The following is a 22,353-nucleotide window of genomic DNA, read 5'->3' as shown; positions in this document are numbered from 1 at the left end:
GAATCTGCTCCTCCCAGATGACATCATCTTTGAGGGCACGCACCTGGGACGGGTGCCTAGCTTGAAATTTGAGGATTGGGATCTCGCTGACCACGAGAAGTTCCCTCATCTAGAAACCATGTAGCTCATGAAGCCCAAGCAACACCAAAGGGGCGGGGGTTATCAAATTTGAGCCACGAAAGTGGTTACGCGGAGTGGAAAAGGCAGGGTTACTAAACCTGCTCTGGGTGCCACATTTCCACCGTACCTCGAGAACAATATTCATCATCAAGCAGTTGCTCTGCCTGGTGCATGGTGGGTGTTTGTGGCTGGAGGAGCCCATCCCCATCATGGACCACTTAATCCACCGCATTACCTGACTCCCATGCAAAGGAGAGGACCCCGCAGACATCTCGGAGGGGAAGAGAAGTGACTTGGACATCGTAGAGGCCATGAAGAAGAAGTACAAGTTGGAGAAGAAGAAAAGGGGCTATGCCATATCCAGCATCAACAACAAAGCAGTTAAAGTGGTGACCAAAATACTGGCGAGTAAAGTTATGCGCAAGTGCCGCGCAGACGAGGTACCCACGTCGGTGGTGGCACTTGTTGAGTAGTGCACGGAGGGGCTCCAATTTAACTAGTCTGAGTTCCTCTGCATGGAGTTCGTGGAAAATTGTCGTGAGGCTCAGGAACAAGGCAAAACATTCCACTATGCATGGCTTCTACTGTCCATAGTTCTCATGGCAAGGGAATTGCCGGAGGACTGTCAGTTCCCCATAATTGATAGGAATCTACTGGAGGCCGCGAAGTATGCTTCGCTCTGGGCCATGAAGGATGCAACCTGAATTTGTGACCATAAGATATTCTGGGTGTTCATGGAAATGAACATAAAAATGGGGATCAACCACAAGCTGTGGTTATCACCCACTGTCTACAACAGTCTGCAAAGATTTGTAGAAGTTAAAGTGGACCTCCACAACATCTATATTAGAGCGCGCAAGGACCCGACTAAGAAATGGAGAGAGCTACCCTTTGTAGCCACAGATGACGTAATATTTGATGTACTGGAAACATGGCCACCAGAGTGGCGTGCCCCAGACATCGTGACAATGGAGAAGTCTGCAGTGCAGAAGAAGAAAGAAGAGGCCAAACTACGCATGGTGCAGTTGGCAGAGAAGAGAAGGCAAGAAACAGCAGCAGAAAAATCACAGGAGGCACGGGACACTGCACAGACAGCAGTAGAATAGAAAAAGGCTACAGCAGCATAGGAGGTAGCCGAGAAGGCGCGCGAGGGCCATAAGTCGCCTTCACATGGGTAGGAAACAAAGGAAGAGGAGGGTGGCATGGACCCAAAAACCACGTCAACACAACTAAAGTGCCAGCACCTGAGCGAGCGGACGGGGCTGCGCAAGAAGGTCAAGGCATCAAAGTTGTCTATTGGCCTGATCACCCTTACTGAGGGTGATCTGCACGACATTAGCAAGATGGTAAGCGATGTCACCTCCAAGGCCCTCCAAAACTTTGTGGAAGAGAACCAGAGTGTGTTGGGGGGCCTCAGAGCGTAGCTGCAGGAGTTGTAGGTGTGCACTCCTCAGGCTAGTACCCTTTCGACCAGACTCGCAGTAGGAACAACTGCAGCAGAGCAGATGCTACGCACTCAGACAAAAAATACAAGAGTGCTATCGTAAGGGGTACTGGTGATCAACATGGCTACACTCCCACAAGAGACGCTATACGTTCTGCAGGATGGGATTGCTACAGAACTGCGGGCTAAGGAGAGCCGCATGCTATAAGTACTAAGCGAGAAAAAGATAAACATGGAGCGATTGAGCTTGCAGCATGACGAAGTGGTGTCGCAAATCAGGTAGCTGGTACAGGTACTCGAAGAAGCATGTCAAAAAATGGTCCCTGAGCTGGCCATCCTAGCAGACACACTAGCAGAGGCACGCATCCACAGGCTAGCATCAGGGGTACGTGAGGCGTGAGAAGAAATACTAAGGTTCATCTGGAGCTGAACCTTCAGATAGAAGAGCTACGGTTGAAGGTGTAGCTATCCACCCCTCCAGAAGTAGGAGAACAGCACGCCAGTGCTATTGCATCAAGGCTGGAAGAGATCGACAGTGCAGTAAGAGATTGCATGAGAATGTTGGAGGAGTCATTTGAGGTCCTCAGGAATCTACAGGAGGACCCCAACATACAATGCTTAGAGACAGAGGCATGTGAGCTCCAACAACAGTACGATAACATCAAAGGGACCGTGCAGACAGTGGCCATCACTTAGAGGCTCGTGCAAATGCAACAAGCCAAAGTGCTAAAAGAACAGGTGGGCGCAACACAGCATAAAGAATCAGTCCTGAAGGCACACATTCAACCTTGGATCAATGAGGCCTTCACCATCATAGCAACAATTGAAGGCAAGCTCACATAGTTCTAGGGAAGTAGTTCCAAAACCATGATCTCAAAACAGCGGGTACAAGAGATCCAGCAGGCAACTGCTCAGTGCGTTTCTGACCTTGCAGCAGTTCAAATAGAGTTGGAGGGACTCCACGTGAAGATCTCTGCACTGACAAAGTGACTCGAGGGTGAGTCACGATGTTTGTGTTGGGGGCCTGTTGGGCATGGAATCTCTCCAAGGCATGTTTTGGGGCTTAAAGCCCAAGTTTTTACCAATTCCATTGTAAAGGCTCCACGATTTGTGGCCACGAAGCACGAAGTCATAATAGAGTCACAGGGTTGTTCGCCCTTGTTTTTGTAATGTAATGTCGCCTTGATAGACCTACCCATGGTCCGTGGACCATGGGATTGTATAAATAGAGCGAGGTTCTAAGTGTAGAAGATAGCGAAGGAATGAATAGAATAGAATCATGATGAGTCTAAGAGATTGAGTCGAAGTGTAGAGTGTGTCTTGGGTCATAGAGTAGGAGAAGGCTCTGCAGCTAAGTGCACAGACCCCTGCAGCCGAGTGCGCACGGCAGGTCAAGTCTGTAACCATTGGAAACATCAATAAAGAGAAGTTTTATCATATTTCTATGTATATTTTCCTGTTTTATGTATTATTGGGTATGAATTACAAGTTTACTATGTATTTGTTGCACGAACTCATATGAATGTGTTGTATAAATAAATATAACATAAGGCATCCATTTACGTGAAGATAACTAACTGGGGTAGGAAGATAAGTAATATCTCAGGTGTGACTTAGGGACATAGTGCAGAGCGCTGCTCCAGTAGTGTGGAAGCCCCACAACCCCTGGTTAGGGCTGCGCGAAGGCAAGTATATCAGGGTGCGAGGGACAAAGAAGTGCGCGAAGTAACCTACACGAAGGGATTAACAGTTGGACCAAATCAACCTCTCAAACATCTCAAGGGTGTACAAACCTGGTTCCAGCACCCCCCCATACTACTTTGGGTGAGACCTCAGTCTATGCTCCATGGACTGTGCCAAAGGGCCAATAGTATAGGGATTTGTTTGGCTAATTAACTCTGAACTTGGGTCATGCCCTAACAAACTAACAATTGTCTTAGAAGGAATTTAAGCATTTCAGGAGAAAATATTTATCTAAGAGATACTTTGATAACAAGGCTAAGGAGTTCTATGAGCTCATATTGGGACAAATGATAGATGATGAGTACACCACCAAATTCCTATAATTTCTAAGGTGTGTTCCCTACCTTAAGGAAGAGAAAGAAAAGTTCACAGGTATGCCATCAGACCACCACATCCTTTCAAGGATAGAATTGAGTTTGATGAGCCCAAGTCACTAAAGGATGAAATCTATAAATTGAAGCACTGCTATGAGCAGTCTAGGTGCAGGTGTGAATATAAATTAGATTGGAAATTCAAATAAAATGTCGAGTTTAAAGGGAAAATGAAAGAGGAAATCAAGGGAGCTAGTGCAACCATGTTAACCAATAAAACCAACATAAGTTCAACATTGCCAGAAGAGGTCATTATACTCAAGATGAGTCCAAAATTTATGAGAAAGGTCCATATAAGTGCTAGAATTGTGGAGGAAATCACCTAAGGAAATATTTCCCATAGCACAAGTAAGTTGACCCAAGACTATGTAATGTGCAAGAGTTACAGATTGTTTAGGATGTGGCTGAAAATGTGCCTATAATTTATGCAGCAGTGAATAATCACCAATATGATCTAGGAAGCGATTATAGAGATGGAAGGTATGCTACATGACCAAAAAATTTCAATTTTGATTGACCCTGGTTTAAATTTTAACTACATTAGCCTCTCTATTGTTGAGAAATGCACACTAAATAAGGAAGCACATGATGGTTCTTGGATAGTTCAACTAGTCATAGGGACAAAAAGAAGTGTGGAGTATTGGGTGAAGTCTTGCCCAATCAAATTAAATGGGATTCCAACACTGGAAAACCTCAATTTCCTTCCATTAGGAGATATAATATATTGTTGAGCATGGATTGGTTATATGTTCATCGAACGAAGGTAGATGCTTTGAGAACACCATCAAATTCCTGGATGAAGTTGGAAAGCATAGGATATTGCATGAAAATTAAAAACCGACATCAATGAGATTAATTTCATCCATGCAAGCAAAGAGAAGTCACAAGAAGTGATGTATTTTTTTTTGTGCAAATATCCAACAACGTTGAAGCTAATTGTAGAACTGAGAATGATGGTATTGATATCCTAAGTAATTACCCTATTTTAGAACATTTTTCATATGTAATTCCTAAAGAATTTCATATTTTATCTCCTCACTTAGAAGTGGACATTTCCATCTAATTAGTGCTAGGGATAGCACCAACATCCAAAGCTTTTTATAAAATGAGCACTCCAAAATATGTTGAGCTGAAGCTACAACTCAAGGATATGTTGGACAAGGGCTACGTAAGGCTAAGTGTGTCTCCATGGGGAGCACCAGTTCTATTTGTTAATAAAAAACATGGCACACTTTGGTTGTGCATTGATAATAGGCAACTAAAAAAGGTGACCATCAAGAACAAGAATCAATTTCCATGGACTGATTGTTTATTAGATCAACTAAGAGGAGAAACAATCTTCTATGAAATTGATATGAGATCAGGTTATCATCAGGTGCATGTAAAGGATAAGGACACCCATAAAAGAAACTTCAGAAGGAGATGTGTACATTATAAATTTGCTATAGTTCCCTTTGGACTTACCAATGTGCTTTCAACTTTTATGTGCCTTATGAACAATGTGTTGTGCCCTTATTTGGATAAGTTTTTCATAGTCTTCATTCATGACATTTTGGTCTATTCATATGACAAGGAGGAGCATGAAGAGCATCCAATTGTTGTAATATAATTCGTAAGAAAGAATAAGATTTATGCAAACCTTAGTAAGTGAAATTTATTTCAATCACAGATCCATTACTTGGGACACATTGTCTCAAGAGAGGGAGTACTAGTTGATCCCGAGATGGGACTAGCTAGCTATTACAGGAGATTTATTAAAAAATCTCCAATATTGGTTGTCCAATTATTGCTTTGCAAAAGAAACAAAAGAAGTTCAAATGGATAGTTGATTGTGCTGCAAGATTCAATTAGCCTAAGTAGTTGATAACTAATTCACAGGTGCTAAGAATAGTAGGTCCTAAAAAGGATTAAATAGTGCGCATGGATGCCTGGAAGGAGGAACTTGTTGGAGACTTATGTAAATCATGATCTAGAATTGGCTACCATCTTTCATGCCCTGAAAACCGGAGACACTACCTCCTTGGTAGAAATTTACTATAATGACTAATCATGGAGGGGTGAAATATTTGTTTGAACAACCTAAGCTAAATGAAAGGAAAGCTAGATGGGTTGCCATGCTTCGTGAATTTGACTTTGATATAAAATATATAAAATGTAATGAGATCAGAGAAATTTCATCAATATTTCATCAATATTTTGAAAGCACAGAAAGTAGGTAGCAAGCCTTACTGAAAGTGGGTAGATTAAATTCAAAACTATAATTTATGTGCTCTCCCCTCTACCATGTCATATAAATATCTTCTTTAAAAATGTCTCAACTATTGGCCTAGTTTTTACCAATAAGCTCAGGAGGGATAGCATTGGTTATATATATATATATATAGATTTTCAGTAGTATGCAAGGCAATGGGACTTATAAAAATATACTTGTTCCAGGCTAATTTGGGAATAAAACCATTACAATCAAGACTCGAAATAATGGATGCAAAAGGAAAGGTCCCTTGAAAAACCATCGAGTTCAAGCTATGCATATAGAGCGAGTGGGAGTTGATCCAAAGTACTTTTAGGGCTTGAGCTCTAAACCACAACAAATTATATATAATATAATCACTATTATTAAGCCCAAGGGTTGGAAGATAACTCCAAAGCATTCACATTCCATTCATGTCATTGTCAAGATTGACGTCAGAGGAGCCATGAGGTTGGACCTCATAAACCATGTAATCAGGGGTTTTCACCTTAGGCAAAGAAGAAAAATTATGAGTCATAGATTGGTAGGTTCTTATGGTCATCAGATGACTCCAGAGGAATTTTCATTGAGCTCTCAGATGGAGCAAGGTTGAAATATTCTAGGGTATTATCCCCAGGATGATGTGGCATGGTGGGCCTCAAAGTGGGCACATAAAGTGGTGAAAACCATTCAATCTCACATAACAGGGAAGCCATGAATAATTGGGGGCTCGAAAGTTACATGGGACCCCTTCCACGAGGGCAGAGTGACGAAGGATGACGAAACCATATACCTTGAACCGTGAAGGTTTTGAATGGAACATGGTAAAAAAATTCAGCGATATTATTCCTAGGTTGATGTGGCATAGTGGAACCCAGCGCTATAGCTAAAAATTAGAGCGCGAGCATATGGTTAGATGAGCCATGCTAAAGTGTTAATTTGCATGGAAAGTTCCACATAATCTCGTAAGGGTTATCCCCAGAAGGAATGGCGAGGAGTGAAAAGAGTTAATTGTGCGGAGAGTGTTTCCAGGGTTATGTTTCTTTTCAGGGGCCCACATCCGCAATACCCCTCATAGTGCATATATGTATGTATTGGGTCACGCCCACTGCATAATGGGTTATTAGGTGACAAAGAGGAATGACTCAACAATTATAATAACATTTCCATGTGTATTGAGAGGTTGACTGGTATTGCCATGTGTTTGCCACATGGGGACCACACTGGCACCACATGGCAGGTTAGTAAGGTGGTGTTAATTAAATGGGTAATATTTGGATGGCCATATATTTGGATTGAGAAGTTGGATTGGAGAAATATTTATATCATTGGAATCATCTCGACAAGACAAATATAATGATGCCATCCATTTTTTGTTTTGAGATGATTGGAGAAAGTATAAAAATTTGTACCCCATTTCCATAATTGGACCATGGAGATTGGGTCAACCTAGAAACTACCTCCTTATACCCTTGATTTGGGCTAGGGTCATTGGGCATATGTTACTGTTGATGCCCCGAAAATCGTTGCAACAACATTGGGGAAACCACCCGGTCCGGACCTTAGTACAACTCCTTTTCCGTTTGGAATAGTGGCTCCGACTGGGGATAATGGGACCAGTTTCCCAAGAATTATAAGCAAACGGGATGGACAAGTGACTTATGATATATGGTGGTGATAAGCGAACAACTAAAACTATTGGCGAAATATACTAACTATAATCTAATCCCGGGACTTATCAATTTTTAAAGCGTAGCGTTTGATAATCTGTGCTTTAAGGCAGGCATATAGATGACTCTAATGCTAAAGCATAGATGTTTAAACCATTTAAGATTGCTCTGCATAATTAGTTATGCAGAGCGATAATAGCGAATTACTACACTTTGTCATTCATATCATTGCTACATGCATGATTAAAAGAGAGGGCATATCACAAAACATCCAATAGTGGAACGAAATGAAGATTTGCTGTTACAGCGCATACATGTATTCAACAATAGCAAAAATAATAACACAGCAATTCATATAAGAGGAAAGAACACAGATGCAGATAAAAGTACCATGTAAGCTGCTTAACAATCCAGTATATTAATCGCTATGTCGCAGTCCTTCCTTCAAACCAGAAAGAATTCCAAACAAGAGATAATAGTGCGCAATTGTATAAAACAACCTTCTCGTTAAATTAAGAACTATCGGTCGAGTTTCACAAAAGAATATAGGCTGAAGCACAGTAGTGAAAACTTCAGCATTTAAGTCTATTACAAAATTTTACGACCCTTTCCAAAACAATGAAAGGGTCTATAAATACTAAGCTAATCTAAATATCTAAGAAACTGAAAAGCTATTAAATTGGCATCAATAAATATTTTCCATCTTCCTTGGCGATCTGGCAGTCGGCAGCAATGCTTCATTAGGTGGGCTCTTTGCCTTTAAACCTTAGCTGACATATCGCCAGCATTGGCTCTACTTCTGGTGGAGTGTTGAGACGCGAAGTGAGTTGGGCATCATATGTGGCATCCTGAATGTCGGAGATCAGGCATCCGAGAGCATCTGTTAAACATTTAAGGGCCGACCTTTGAGTGTGTGGCTTGATTAGAAAGAGCCAATATGCCTCGGAGGTTAAAGTATTTACTCCAGCGATTAACCTTCTCTTTTCTTCCAATTCATGATAACTTGTTTGTTCAATCATGTTTGCTGTTGTTATGCTTCCAGGTGTGCACTGTGAAATCATGTTTGCCAAATAGAGTGTGTTGTTGACTAAATCAATCATATTGCTGGCAATCATTTTACACCTTGAAGCTGCCCTTTCCGCTTTCATCACCTGAGTGTTCCATTCCGTGAAGAGTATGTCTTTGTATGTCTCATAGATTCTAGGCAAGTTCGCTGCCTTCCCCACATCAGTATCTTGCCAATCAAGATATCCGGTTATGGTTTCTTCGGCCTGATCTAGCTCATTTCTGGCTTTCTCTATCTGCTGACATACTGCTGTAGATATTTCTCATAATGGCTCAGCCTCTGTAAGTTGCTGGCATAGGAGTCTAATCTGAGATATTAATGCGCCATTCATTTGAGCTGCTTCTTCTCTGAAATCCTCCACTTTCTGGGTGCCCTTGATGTCTTCAAGCTGCACTAATAGTCGAGCTATTTGCTCGTCTTTTGATTTCATCATCAGCTCATTCGCCTCTCTCAACTGTGCCAATGCCTCTGACAATTCTTTTTGCTTCTGGATTGCGCTCTGGTCGATTCTCTGTTTTTCAGTCTGCAGTTGCTGGGTTAATATATTGTTTTGTTGCTATTGTGCCAGCAACTGCTCTTCTACCTGCGCTGCCTTGTTTTTCGCCTCGGTTACTTCTGCCTGTAATGTACAAATCTCCTGGTCTTTAGTCTTCAATAGAAGACTTACCTCCGAGGCTTTGTCAATAGTCGTTGCGGAATAAGCTCCCGCATACTGCGACAACTTTGTTAGATCATCGGAGGGATCCAATTCCTCCTTCCAGACTACATTGCTCGTGATTGTTTGCTCATGAAAGATAGAAGGTTGATCAAGCCTTCGTCTCTTCCTTGAGCGCTTAACAACGGCTTTATACTTTGGGCTATAGAAAACATCCAGGGGAGGAATATCTTCCACCTGGAGAACAATTTGATCGGAAGGGTCTATAGTAATTACTTCAACATCCTTTGAAATGGGTGGGCCGCTGGTTCCGCTTAGAACCTGAGAAGAAGTGGTATCTGGCGCATCGCTTGTCTTAGAGGTGTCTGTATCTTTGGAGCCTTCCTTTCCACTGATAATGGAATCGAATTGGTTCCATTGTTTAAGCAATTCAGGATCAATGGAGGTCTGTTTATGTTGCTCTGTCTGGGATTTGCTCCGCTCTTTTTCTTGTTCTAACCTCTGCTGCTCTTCTAACTCTTTTCACTACTGCTCCTCTAGTTCTTTTCTTTGTCTCTCTTCTTGCTCCCTTTTCTGCCTATCTGCCAGTTCTTTCTTTTGTTTCTCTTCTTCTTCTTTCTTCCTCTGTTCCTCTATCTCTTTCTGCTTTCCCTGTTCTTGATCCTTCTGCGCCTTTTGCTGTTTTTCTATCTGCTCCTTTTTCTGCCTCTCAGCTTGCTCTTTTCTTTGCTTTTCTGCCTGCAGCTTCTTTTGCCTTTCCTCCTGTTGTTTCTTTTGATCATTAGTTGTAACAGGAGGTTGGCTCATCTGTTGCCGACCAGGCTCGCTTGAGGAAGACGCTGGGGTTGTTGTCAATAAATCTAGAGGCAGAGTTTGCAACCTCTGCTCTCTAAGTTTATTGAACTCAGTTAACGTCTCATCATTATATCTCATTCTAGCAAGCTGTTTAGCCTGGCCTATTGTATCGACGGCGACAAACAGGTCATCAAACATATCCTCTTGATGGTCAACTTTTGTTAATTTGGCCTGTTCTAGGGCAGTATAGACAGTTTTACGTGGATCATAGAGTCTGCTTGGGATAGTGGCCAGGGATAAAGCTTGCATCTTTGTTGCCTCTTTTTCTGCATGCTTGAGACCATGTAGAGTAAAAATACCAATTCTCAAGGGAAAAGAGGGCCAGCCCCTCTTCTTTTCTTTCTTGAGAGTTTGTGTGACACTCTCGGCCATAATCTGGTAGGAGATTTCTTGGGCCAACAATTTGTCTGGAACATATAAAGGGAGAAAATGCGGCTTGTCCTGGCTCCCATAAACCCTAATATAGGTAAAATTCTCTTCTCCAAACCAACCTGCTACAGCTGGTAAGTCGAAGGAAGCTAGATAGGAGATTTTGGGAATAGGCCGATCAAAAATGGAATAATGAATAGGAACCATAAAACCATTGCAAATTTGATACAGATGGTCCTTGTAAGAGGACTTCCACAATTTCTGATGGTACAAATGAATGGGTGAGGGGTCTTGGGTGGTCCACCTCCAACCGAGGATGGGAAACTCAGAGTTAAAACACAAAGTATCCATAATGTAAGCACTATAATAAAATGGCGGGATTTTCCTTTCGGTAACTCTGGATTTGGCTCTAAAGTCACGAACAGCTACGGCCAACTTATCAGAAAGAATGGTGGCCCAATCCATGATTATACTATTAACAGCTGCTTCCATTAGAGGAACCATTTCTATGTCGAAATTAGCAGAGTCATGTAACCCCCATAGCCTACACATCATAATCCCCGCATAGCAATAGGGAGAAGCCAAAGAATTGACAGAGTACTTACCCGAGCTTTCGTGCTTGTGTTTGGCCGGATTCTGCCTCCAATCCCGGATGGGTTCAGATTGTACTTCATTCTCGGCTGCAAATTTCTCCACGAAGGCTTTGTTATAGATTTTCTCTGGCTCGGGCAAATGATACATTTGCCTTAGGTGCTCTGGCTTGAACGACCCGAAAATCCTTCCATCACTTGTGTGAAACATTCTATCGATGATTGGAATTTCCTCGATTGCCCAATGCACTACATCAGTGTAGGGAAGGACCTGCTCTCTGGCTGCTATCCTGTGGAGGAAGGAATCGGCCAAGTCTTTGAGAGTAGCATCGGACTTCTTCAGTACATCCACACTAGCTTCTGTCACTATTACTTTCGGTTGCTCAGCCTCTAATAGATTATATGTGCCCTGCCATGAAGTCCTAGTGAGACCAGTGCACGTAGTGTCTGAAATTAGGCCTTTCTTCTTATCTGCGGCAGCTTGTCCTGCAATAGATGTAGCAGCGGAGCCCGCGGTCCTCTTGGATTTCTTCCCCATCATGCTTAGGCTTCTCTCAACAGATGAATTCTACACAAATGCAAGAGAAATCGTAACAAGGAAATAACGATGACAATCCATAAAGGGAAAGATATATCATTTGAAGCGTGGTGAGATTAATTCTCAAAAGTGGCTGTGGATCCAATCACTGGAAAGATATTGCAGATGCATTAATGGTGATTTAAGGCCTGCTACCCATTAAATGAGTATCACACCGTTATCCGGCTGAATGACCCCCTTAAGCGTGCAACAGATATTTTGGCGGTTAAACGCAAGTGTTCGTTAATCGAAGGGGCAAAGTTTTAAATACACATGCATTACCTTATCCCTGCATTTAACGGTATTTTGAAACTTGCGCTTTATCAACTGGATATCAATATAACTTTAAGGCTTCAAGCGATGACTTTTTGAGAATGCCGACCGCCGATGAGCGATATCGCATCGCATCGAGGAATAGATGCTACACAATCATTAGAAAAAGATCCTGCCGAGTGCCGATTGCGAAATCGCATCGGACTAGCGCATGGAAACATTACAAAGTGCATATAAAGTGATTTGCCGATTTCCGATTGCGATATCGCATCGCATCGGGGTAAGACCCGAGCGCCTTATCAAAGTGCATGGGATTCTGTCGACGGCCGATAGCGATATCGCATCGGGTCGGGCGTATAACTTAAAGGGTTTCTTCCTACATGAGGGAGCGCCGATAGCCGATCGCCGATATTGCGTCGCGTCGGGGCATGAGTTATGTGCCCTTATTAGGTGTGCGTGGAATATCGCCGATCGCCGACAGTGATATCGCATCGGCGGAGAACAAGGTGCTGTTTTTGATGTGTTTCTCATGTCATTGCGATATGCGATCTTGCGATCGCTTTATCGCAATAACAAAAGATTGTTTTATTATTGGAACACTATTATTCAAAAAGGCTTAAATACATAAACTCATTTGATTATCATACCTTTTTGAACACAAAAGCATTGATGCCAATTAAATTTTAAAAGGGACCCATTCCATATGTTAATTTTTTGTGTGAATGAAAATGTTATGAAATGGGGGGTTGTTGTAGAGCACAACAATTGGTGATTCGCTGGAAGAACCAGTTATCTCTGAAACTAATACAAACACTTAAGCTTTTCGAAAATAGAAACTCAATCAGAAGGGAAAACTTCTAATTTAACTGGATATTCATGCGTTCTGAACAAAGTGAACTTATTCTGTTAACTTCTTCTCATTTAGTTTCAAGAAAATAAATACATTCTAAGTTTTTAAAATAGGCCTTTATTGGTTTATAATGATAAAACAGAAAGCTTTCCCAAATCGGCTTTATAATTAACTCCTCTGTCATAGGTAGAGCCTCTGTTGCCAGCAAACGTTTATAGTCTCGACAGGGATACCTTTCAACCATAGTATTGTTGACTTTTCCATTCACATAAGAGTGTAGTTAACAGAATGAAGCTAAAACATGTTCTCATATTTTATTTTTCATCTGTTTTTTCTTCTTTGTCATTGATAAGATAAAAAGCCATTGTCCTGGTTTGGTGGCCAGCTATTGACAATGCCATTCACTGGTAATAATTTAACTAAACAAGCTGGCTCGTGATGAGACCTCTTGTCTTGAAATTTCAAGCCATTACCCTGTTTTGGTGGGCAGTATTGGTAATGTCAGTCAAACTATTTTCCTATGAACATGGTAAGCAGGCTTGTAATAAGACCTCTTATCTTTAATCTTTTATATTTTAGAATTACACTCTGAGTAACCGTAAACTTTAGTGAATGGGGTGAACAATCTTCTCCTTAAGAGAAAATGGATGACAGGTGAAGAGTTGAAGATGTCGAAAATGGGTTAGTTTCTATCTTAAAATGGATAACCTTTGGAGATCAGTTTTGAAAACAGAAAATGATTCACAGAACTTTTACATCTTGAGAAGAGTCTTCAAAAGTTAGATTGTAGTTTCAGAACACAAGGATATCTAATTTCCTAAAAATTATTCCTTTTGATTGAGGGTTCTACTATCTAAAAGCAAATATTCTTATTATTTTTTTGTGAGACAGCTTCTTCAAACACAGAAAAAGGTCAATGGGGATACTCTACAGTTTTATTTCCTACCGATCCTACAAACTACGCAAATCTACAAAGAGGAGAAGGGATTACCTTCTCAATTAAAGAATTTCTTCAAGATCAGGCCATTAACAGGGAGAGAATCTCTCAACCCTGATAAGTCTTGCAATATAAAGGTTGAATGGCCTATCTTCTCACAGATCTGAAATGGTCCAAGCCACATTCTCTGAAATTTGGTATGCTTACCTTTATCTTCATGGGCCTTGTCCCATTTGAGAACTAAGTCACCAACTTTAAACTGTTTGGAACCGGATGAGGCTGAATCAAAGGATGCTTTGATGACTTGTTGATGTTTGGCATGAGTGATTCTGGCTTTTTCCCTTTCTTCTTGTAATTTAAGAATTTGGTCATGTCTAAATTGGATGGAAGAAGAAGGAGTCTCTTCAATGTACTGTACTAGGGCTAAAGAGGGTAGAACAAGATTCGTAGGCAATACTGCTTCTTTTCCATATACCAGATTAAATGGAGAGGAACCTATAGAAGCCTTTTGTGTTATTCTATCAGCCCATAATGCAAACACTAAAGATTTGTGCCAGTTTCTATGATTCTATTCAACATTTCGCTTAATGATTTTGATGAGATTCTTATTAGTAGATTCGGCTAAACCATTTCCCTGGGGATAATAATTAGCAGAATACTTCAGTTTAAATCCCCTTTTAATAGCGAAATCATATATAGCATTTCCTGAGAAATAGGAAGCATTATCAAAAACGAGAGCGTTTGGGACACCAAACCTGGTAATGATGAATTGGTCTATGAACTCGATGATTGCCTCTGAATTTGCTGCCTTCAAAGGAATAGCCTCCACCCATTTGGTAAAATAATCGGTAGCAGTGAGGATATACCTATGTTGTTTGGAAGATGGTGGAGTAATTTCCCCAATGATATCTAATCCCCATTGTTCAAATGGTTGTTCAATGTTGACAGGTTGCAGAGGGAAAGCTGATTTCCGTTGTCTTCCACTTGAAGTTTGGCAATTGAAACATTTTCTTACGTATTCATGAGCATCTCTAAACAGGGTAGGCCAATAATATCCAGCATGAATAACTTTGTGAGCTGTTGTGTCTGCTCCAAAATGTCCTCCTGCTGGTCCATCATGTAGCTCCTGCAAAACCTTTTGAGCTTCAGGTTTCTCAAGACATCTTAACAGGATAGAATCATAATTTTGTCTAAAAAGCACATCATCAATAAGAGTGAAATTTTTTGCTTTTAACCTAATGGCCCTTTTATTTTTGTAAGATAAATTTGGAGGAGCATAACCGTTCTTCAAATAAAATATTAAATCTGCATATTGAGATTCAGAATCAGTGACACTTATCTGATTGATTGATTCCGTCTGATCCATATCGCTAGATTCAGGAATGTTTGATGCTCCTGCCAATATCCTGCAAAAACCTTAGCCACTAACAATCTTTGCTGGCTTTATTTCTAAGTCATACTCTTGAAGCGCTGTGACCCAATTGGCCCTTTTTTCACCCAGTTCTTTTTGAATTAATAGTTGCCTTACCGCTGGGAAAGGGACTATTACTTTTGTGTGAGTTTTCAAAAGGAAGGGTCTGTAATGTTTGACTGCTTTGAATACAGCAAAGGCTTGTTTCTCCACATTGGAATAATTTAATTCGGCACCCTGAAGGTTTGAGCTAAAAAATGAAATGAGTGCTTCTAAATTGTTGTCATTCGGTTGTGTGAGTACAGCAGCATATGAAGAGTTGGATGTGATAGTATACAATGTAAAATGATTAGAAAAATTAGGAGTATTCAAGGCTGGGGCATTGATTATTGATTGCTTGATATCATCAAAAGCTTGCTTTTCTTCTGATCCCCACTTGAAGATTGAATTCTTCTTGATCATCGTCTGAAGTGGTAATACAATTTGAGAAAAATCTGGAACAAATCGTTTGACAAAATTAATCTGACCCAAAAATGACTGCATCGATTTTTTATTGTGTGGGAAAGGGATTTCAGAAATTTCCTTAATCCGATCAGGATCAATATAAATGCCATCTTTGGATAATATAAAGCCTAAGAGTTTTCCTTGATCAAGAGCAAAAAAAGACTTCTTTGGGTTCAGAGAAATGCCGTATCTTTTGCATCGCTGAAAGATTTGATTTAAATCGTGCAAATGATTAGATCTCTCTTTAGAGAATACAGTTATGTCGTCTAGATAGACCACCACTGTTCTATTAATTAACCCTCTAAAAGCTGTATCCATAGCTCTTTGGAAAGTCGCTCCTGCATTTATTAGTCCAAAAGGCATTTTCTGATATGCATAGGTTCCCCATTTTGTTCTGAATGTGGTTTTAAGTTGGTCGTCAGGATGAACCAGAACTTGATTGTACCCTAAAAAACCATCTAGAAAGGACATCAATTCAGAGCCTACCACTGATTGGAGAATTTGCTCCATAGTAGGCAATGGGAAATTGTCTTTTAAGCTCGCTTTATTCAAGTTCCTGAAATCAATCCAAATTTGAATGTCGCCATTTTTCTTTCTGACTGGCACCATATTAGAGACCCAGTTTGAATGTTGGACCGGAAAAATAATCTTGGCTTTCAAGAGCTTGTTAAGCTCCGACTTTATCTGGCTCTCCAAATTTGGATGTATTTTTCTTAACTTTTGCTGAATCGGTTTCTGATCAGGAAGCATAGGAATGGTATGCTGGATACTAGATGTATCATATGTCTTCAAGTCGTCATATTTCCAAGCAAAGACCTGTTTGTTTTTTCTTAATAGTTTAATAAATGCTTCCTTTTCTTCCTGGGAAAGTCCTATTCCTAAGTTGATGTTTTGAGGAGCATCGTTAGTGCCTAGATTTATCAATTCAAACCTAAGGGTAGAACTTTGAAGCTTTGCATTAATTACAGGTTTAAACCTGTCTTTGATATCATAAAGGTCTTCAAGATTTACCACTGGTTTAGGGATTGAATTTTCTTGAGGCGTTTCTTTCATCTGTAGATCATGATCATCTTCCTCAATAACTTGATTGTTATAGGATTTTTCCGAAGTTAGAAACTGCAAGATATTGTCGTCATGGTTAAATACTCTCCAATTAGTGAGATTGTCAGGAATTGAAGGCCTAAAAAGTAATTCTACAGAAAATCTATCAAGGCTGTAGTCTTCAGAAGGTAGAAGCTTAGAAGCTACATTGGCTAGTAGGTCTGCTGCCGAATTTTGGGATCGAGGAATGGAAGAAATATTGAATGCTGAAAAATGTGAGGTAAGATCCTGTACTAGCGATTGATAATGTTTAAGGTGAGTCGAAAGGCAATGAATTGCATTTCTAACCTGTTTGACAATGATTTCTGAATCGCCGAATACTTTTAGATATCGCACTTCAAGGCTGATTGCTTTATATAATCCCTGGACTAAAGCTTCATATTCGGCTGTGTTATTAGTGCACTCAAATTCTAACCTACAAGACAGCATTGTCTTTTCTCCTTGCGGACTGACCAAAATGCAACCTGCTCCTGAGCCTTCACTGGACTTAGAGCCATCAAAATATAAAGACCAAAATAACGGAGTATTAACAAAAATATCTACATTTTTCTCAGCATCATTAAAACATCTGGACTTATCAGTTTGTGAAAAATTTTCAATCTGAGATGTAAAATGATTGACTGAAAAAGGAGATGGTTGGGCAACAAAGTTGCCAAAGAATGATTCTGACGAATAGTTCCCCAAAATGTTGTTGTTGAATGCCATAGGTTGGTTTTCTTGCTCAAATTCAGTAACTGTGTGTGTCATATGCTTCTCTCGATCGATCCTTATTTGATTTGGCTTTCCCTTGTAGGGAAGCCACATATGTGACCAATCTATGGAAATATACCCATGCAGTTTTTCGAACCAATCTCTGCTCAAAATTAAACCATAAAATTCAGGTATGTCGGCAGTTAAGATGTCAATCCTCTGTACAATCCTGGGGTCGGCAGACAACCTGATGGTTACAGAATTAATTTCTCCCACAACCTGCACTTTAGTCCTATCCAATTGTACAATATGAATGGCAGACTTCTGGGGTTCAATGTTCAGTTTAGAGCAAACTGAAGCTGGCATTATATTAGATGAGGCCCCCGAATCAATTAAACAGTTGTGCAGGTTTCTATTATAAATCTCATAAGTCAGCAGGAAGGGTGGAGTGTGAGAATTTGATTTATCTCCAATTAGAACTGAATCGGTAGCTTCAACCATACCTGCAGGAGGCTGGCCTGAATCGTTGGCAACTCTTGCACTGGGAAGGGGAGTAGAGGGAACAACATTAAATTCTTTAAGAAGTAATTTTTGTTGATGCTTTAATTTGCTAAGCTCAAACATGGTTATATTTGCCTTAGTTTTCTTCATGTCATCAACAATGTTATATTCCATTGAATCGGATACCACTAATGTCTTGGATGTTGAAGGAGAATTAGAAGTTGAAGGCTGGTTTTGGGGAACTACTACAGGCGAGCTCCTTGGGGGGACTTTTTCCTTTGCTGTAGCAGCACCTGCGCTCCTCTTCTTTGAAGTTGCCTGGGCGGGTTCAGAAGTGCTTTTACTTCTTGTAGTAACCGGAAAGGCTTCTTCTTCATTCTCGGTATCAGAGTTTGGGAGTATAAAATCCCACATTCCGTGGCATTCAGCGATTTCTTCTTCATCATTGGTTTGTGAAGTTGTTTCCTCTTCCTCTTCTTCTTGCTCTAAATCTGCGTTAGATATAACATTGGGGGGCTTTGATTCAGTTTTCTTATAAGTTCTAAATGGTCTTTTGTTTGAGGTTTCGGCCACCTGTTTCTTTATCTCAACCATTTCGTTAGACAATGTTTTAAGGACCTTTTGTAAACCTTCCATGTCATACGGGTCCTTTGGGGTTTTCTTCTTGGAATCTTCTTTAAACGAGACTTTTTTAGCTTTTCTATCTTCCAAAGCAGCTTTCTTTTCTAGAGCATTGATGTGCTTTTCAACAGCAAGTGCTTCTCTCATGTTTTCAGCTAAGGTAGGTTTCCCAGCCCTGTCTACAAAAATAGCTATGTTGGCAGGTAGGGCTGTAATATACCATTCGCTTCGGATTTGTTCACTTGGTTTAGAAGCGGTAGGGATTTTATTCAGGAGTTTATTAAATCTGGCATTAAACTCCTTTATTGGTTCCCTGTGCTCTATTCTTAGATTGGAGAGGTCGTTTATTAAAGTAGCTAAGGACCTATCGTCTCCATATTTGGTAAGAAACTGCTCTTGGCATGTGTTCCAACTGGTAATTGAACCAGAAGGTAGGGAAAAATACCACGATCCTGCTGATCCTTGTAAGGTGTAAGGGAAGAGTCTTACAACAACATCTTGCTCTGTCACTCCTTTTAAGTTAACTGCTAACATAAAATTGTTGATGTGTTCTTCAGCCTGGGTCCCGTCATCTGGATTAAATTTGGGCAGCCATTTTTCGGGAGCATCGGGTAGATCATGCAATGGTGCAGGCATGTTGACTGCTCCTGGCCTAGTCCATGGGTCTGCCATTATGATAGCGATAGTGGTTGACACTACTGTTTGGATTCCAGATGTATGGGAAGGGATCAAAGATGAGGAGTGAATAGGTTGGGATATTGAGGCTTCTGATACCTGATGGGCGACAATTTGTAATGGGGGAGTGGATGGTTGACCTCGCAGAGGAGAAAATGCAATGGAGGACGTGGATGAAAGCTCTTCACTATCAGATCCTTCAGTAATTTTCTTCGCCCTTTTCCTTTTAGGTAAAGGAAACTCAGTGGGTTCAATACAGATTTTTTCGCTCTGAAGTCTGGTGAGAGGGTGAGTGAGGTTGAATTGCGAAGTCGCACTGCTTTCTGATACCTCAGATTTCTGTGGTGAAATCGAGAAGCTCTGAAGTTTATGGATTAGAGACTGGACTTCAGGTGATTCAAGACCTAATTGTTCTGTGGTATGATGGGTTTGAGCAGTGGTAGTTGATTCCCCTTCTCCTTGTTTGGATATTGGCGAACCAGTATGCAAATGGGAAGGTCGAGGGGATTCGGAGGGGGAAATACTCTTGGAATGGCTTATAGGTTTGGACTTATGTGCCATTCACAGTTGATGCCCTCCTTCTAGCGCCAAAAATGTTGATGCCCCGAAAATCGTTGCAACAACATTGGGGAAACCACCCGGTCCGGACCTTAGTACAACTCCTTTTCCGTTTGGAATAGTGGCTCCGACTGGGGATAATGGGACCAATTTCCCAAGAATTATAAGTAAACGGGATGGACGAGTGACTTATGATATATGGTGGTGATAAGCGAACAACTAAAACTATTGGCGAAATATACTAACTATAATCTAATCCCGGGACTTATCAATTTTTAAAGCGTAGCGTTTGATAATCTGTGCTTTAAGGTAGGCATATAGATGACTCTAATGCTAAAGCATAGATGTTTAAACCATTTAAGATTGCTCTGCATAATTAGTTATGCAGAGCGATAATAGCGAATTACTACACTTTGTTGAATTCATATCATTGCTACATGCATGATTAAAAGAGAGGGCATATCACAAAACATCCAATAGTGGAACGAAATGAAGATTTGTTGTTACAATGCATACATGTATTCAACAATAGCAAAAATAATAGCACAATAATTCATATAAGAGGAAAGAACACAGATGCAGATAAAAGTACCATGTAAGCTGCTTAACAATCCAGTATATTAATCGCTATGTCGCAATCCTTCCTTCAAACCAGAAAGCATTCCAAACAAGAGACAATAGTGCGCAATTGTATAAAACAGCCTTCTCGTTAAATTAAGAACTATCGGTCGAGTTTCACAAAAGAATATAGGTTGAAGCACAGTAGTGCAAACTTCAGCCTTTAAGTCTATTACAAAATTTTACGACCCTTTCCAAAACAATGAAAGGGTCTATAAATACTAAGCTAATCTAAATATATAAGAAACTGAAAAGCTATTAAATTGGCATCAATAAATATTTTCCATCTTCCTTGGCAATCTGGTAGTCGGCAGCAATGCTTCATTAGGTGGGCTCTTTTCCTTTAAACCTTAGCTGACATCTCGCCAGCATTGGCTCTACTTCTGGTGGAGTGTTGAGACGTGAAGTGAGTTGGGCATCATATGTGGCATCCTGAATGTCGGAGATCAGGCATCCGAGAGCATCTGTTAAACATTTAAGGGCCGAACTTTGAGTGTGTGGCTTGATTAGAAAGAGCCAATATGCCTCGGAGGTTAAAGTATTTACTCCAGCGATTAACCTTATCTTTTCTTCCAATTCATGATAACTTGTTTGTTCAACCATGTTTGCTTTTGTTATGCTTCCAGGTGTGCACTGTGAAATCATGTTTGCCAAATAGAGTGTGTTGTTGACTAAATCAATCATATTGCTGGCAATCATTTTACACCTTGAAGCTGCCCTTTCCGCTTTCATCACCTGAGTGTTCCATTCCGTGAAGATTATGTCTTTGTATGTCTCACAGATTCTAGGCAAGTTCGCTGCCTTCCCCACATCAGTATCTTGCCAATCAAGATATCCGGTTATGGTTTCTTCGGCCTGATCTAGCTCATTTCTGGCTTTCTCTATCTGCTGACATACTGCTGTAGATATTTCGCATAATGGCTCAGCCTCTGTAAGTTGCTGGCATAGGAGTCTAATCTGAGATATTAATGCGCCATTTATTTGAGCTGCTTCTGCTCTGAAATCCTCCACTTTCTGGGTGCCCTTGATGTCTTCAAGCTGCGCTAATAGTCGAGCTATTTGCTTGTCTTTTGATTTCATCATTAGCTCATTCACCTCTCTCAACTGTGCCAATGCCTCTGACAATTCTTTCTGCTTCTGGATTGCGCTCTGGTCGATTCTCTGTTTTTCAGTCTGCAGTTGCTGGGTTAATATATTGTTTTGTTGCTGTTGTGCCAGCAACTGCTCTTCTACCTGCGCTGCCTTGTTTTTCGCCTCGGTTACTTCTGCCTGTAATGTACAAATCTCCTGGTCTTTAGTCTTCAATAGAAGACTTACCTCCGATGCTTTGTCAATAGTCGCTGCAGAATAAGCTCCCGCATACTGCGACAGCTTTGTTAGATCATCGGAGGGATCCAATTCCTCCTTCCAGACTACATTGCCCGTGATTGTTTGCTCAGGAAAGATAGAAGGTTGATCAAGCCTTCGTCTCTTCCTTGAGCGCTTAACAACGGCTTTATACTTTGGGCTATAGAAAACATCCAGGGGAGGAATATCTTCCACCTGGAGAACAATTTGATCGGAAGGGTCTATAGTAATTACTTCAACATCCTTTGAAATGGGTGGGCCACTGGTTCCGCTTAGAACCTGAGAAGAAGTGGTATCTGGCGCATCGCTTGTCTTAGAGGTGTCTGTATCTTTGGAGCCTTCCTTTCCACTGATAATGGAATCGAATTGGTTCCATTGTTTAAGCAATTCAGGATCAATGGAGGTCTGTTTATGTTGCTCTGTCTGGGATTTGCTCCGCTCTTTTTCTTGTTCTAACCTCTGCTGCTCTTCTAACTCTTTTCGCTGCTGCTCCTCTAGTTCTTTTCTTTGTCTCTCTTCTTGCTCCCTTTTCTGCCTATCTGCCAGTTCTTTATTTTGTTTCTCTTCTTCTTCTTTC

General features: G+C 40.8%; 1 pseudogene; it reads left to right on the top strand.

Annotated features, from left to right (window-relative positions):
* The first annotated feature begins 1,051 nt into the window (after positions 1-1,051).
* The window catches only part of LOC149163853 (uncharacterized), a 39,703-nt pseudogene continuing 18,401 nt past the window's right edge, over positions 1,052-22,353 (top strand).

Source organism: Pinus tabuliformis, chromosome 5_1, assembly GCF_031772625.1.
Source record: "Pinus tabuliformis cultivar Carrire ecotype Pingquan chromosome 5_1, CPIR1, whole genome shotgun sequence".
Lineage (NCBI taxonomy): Eukaryota > Viridiplantae > Streptophyta > Pinopsida > Pinales > Pinaceae > Pinus > Pinus tabuliformis.
The sequence above is the reverse complement of the archived record's forward strand: the minus strand, read 5'-3'. Positions and strand labels throughout refer to the sequence as shown.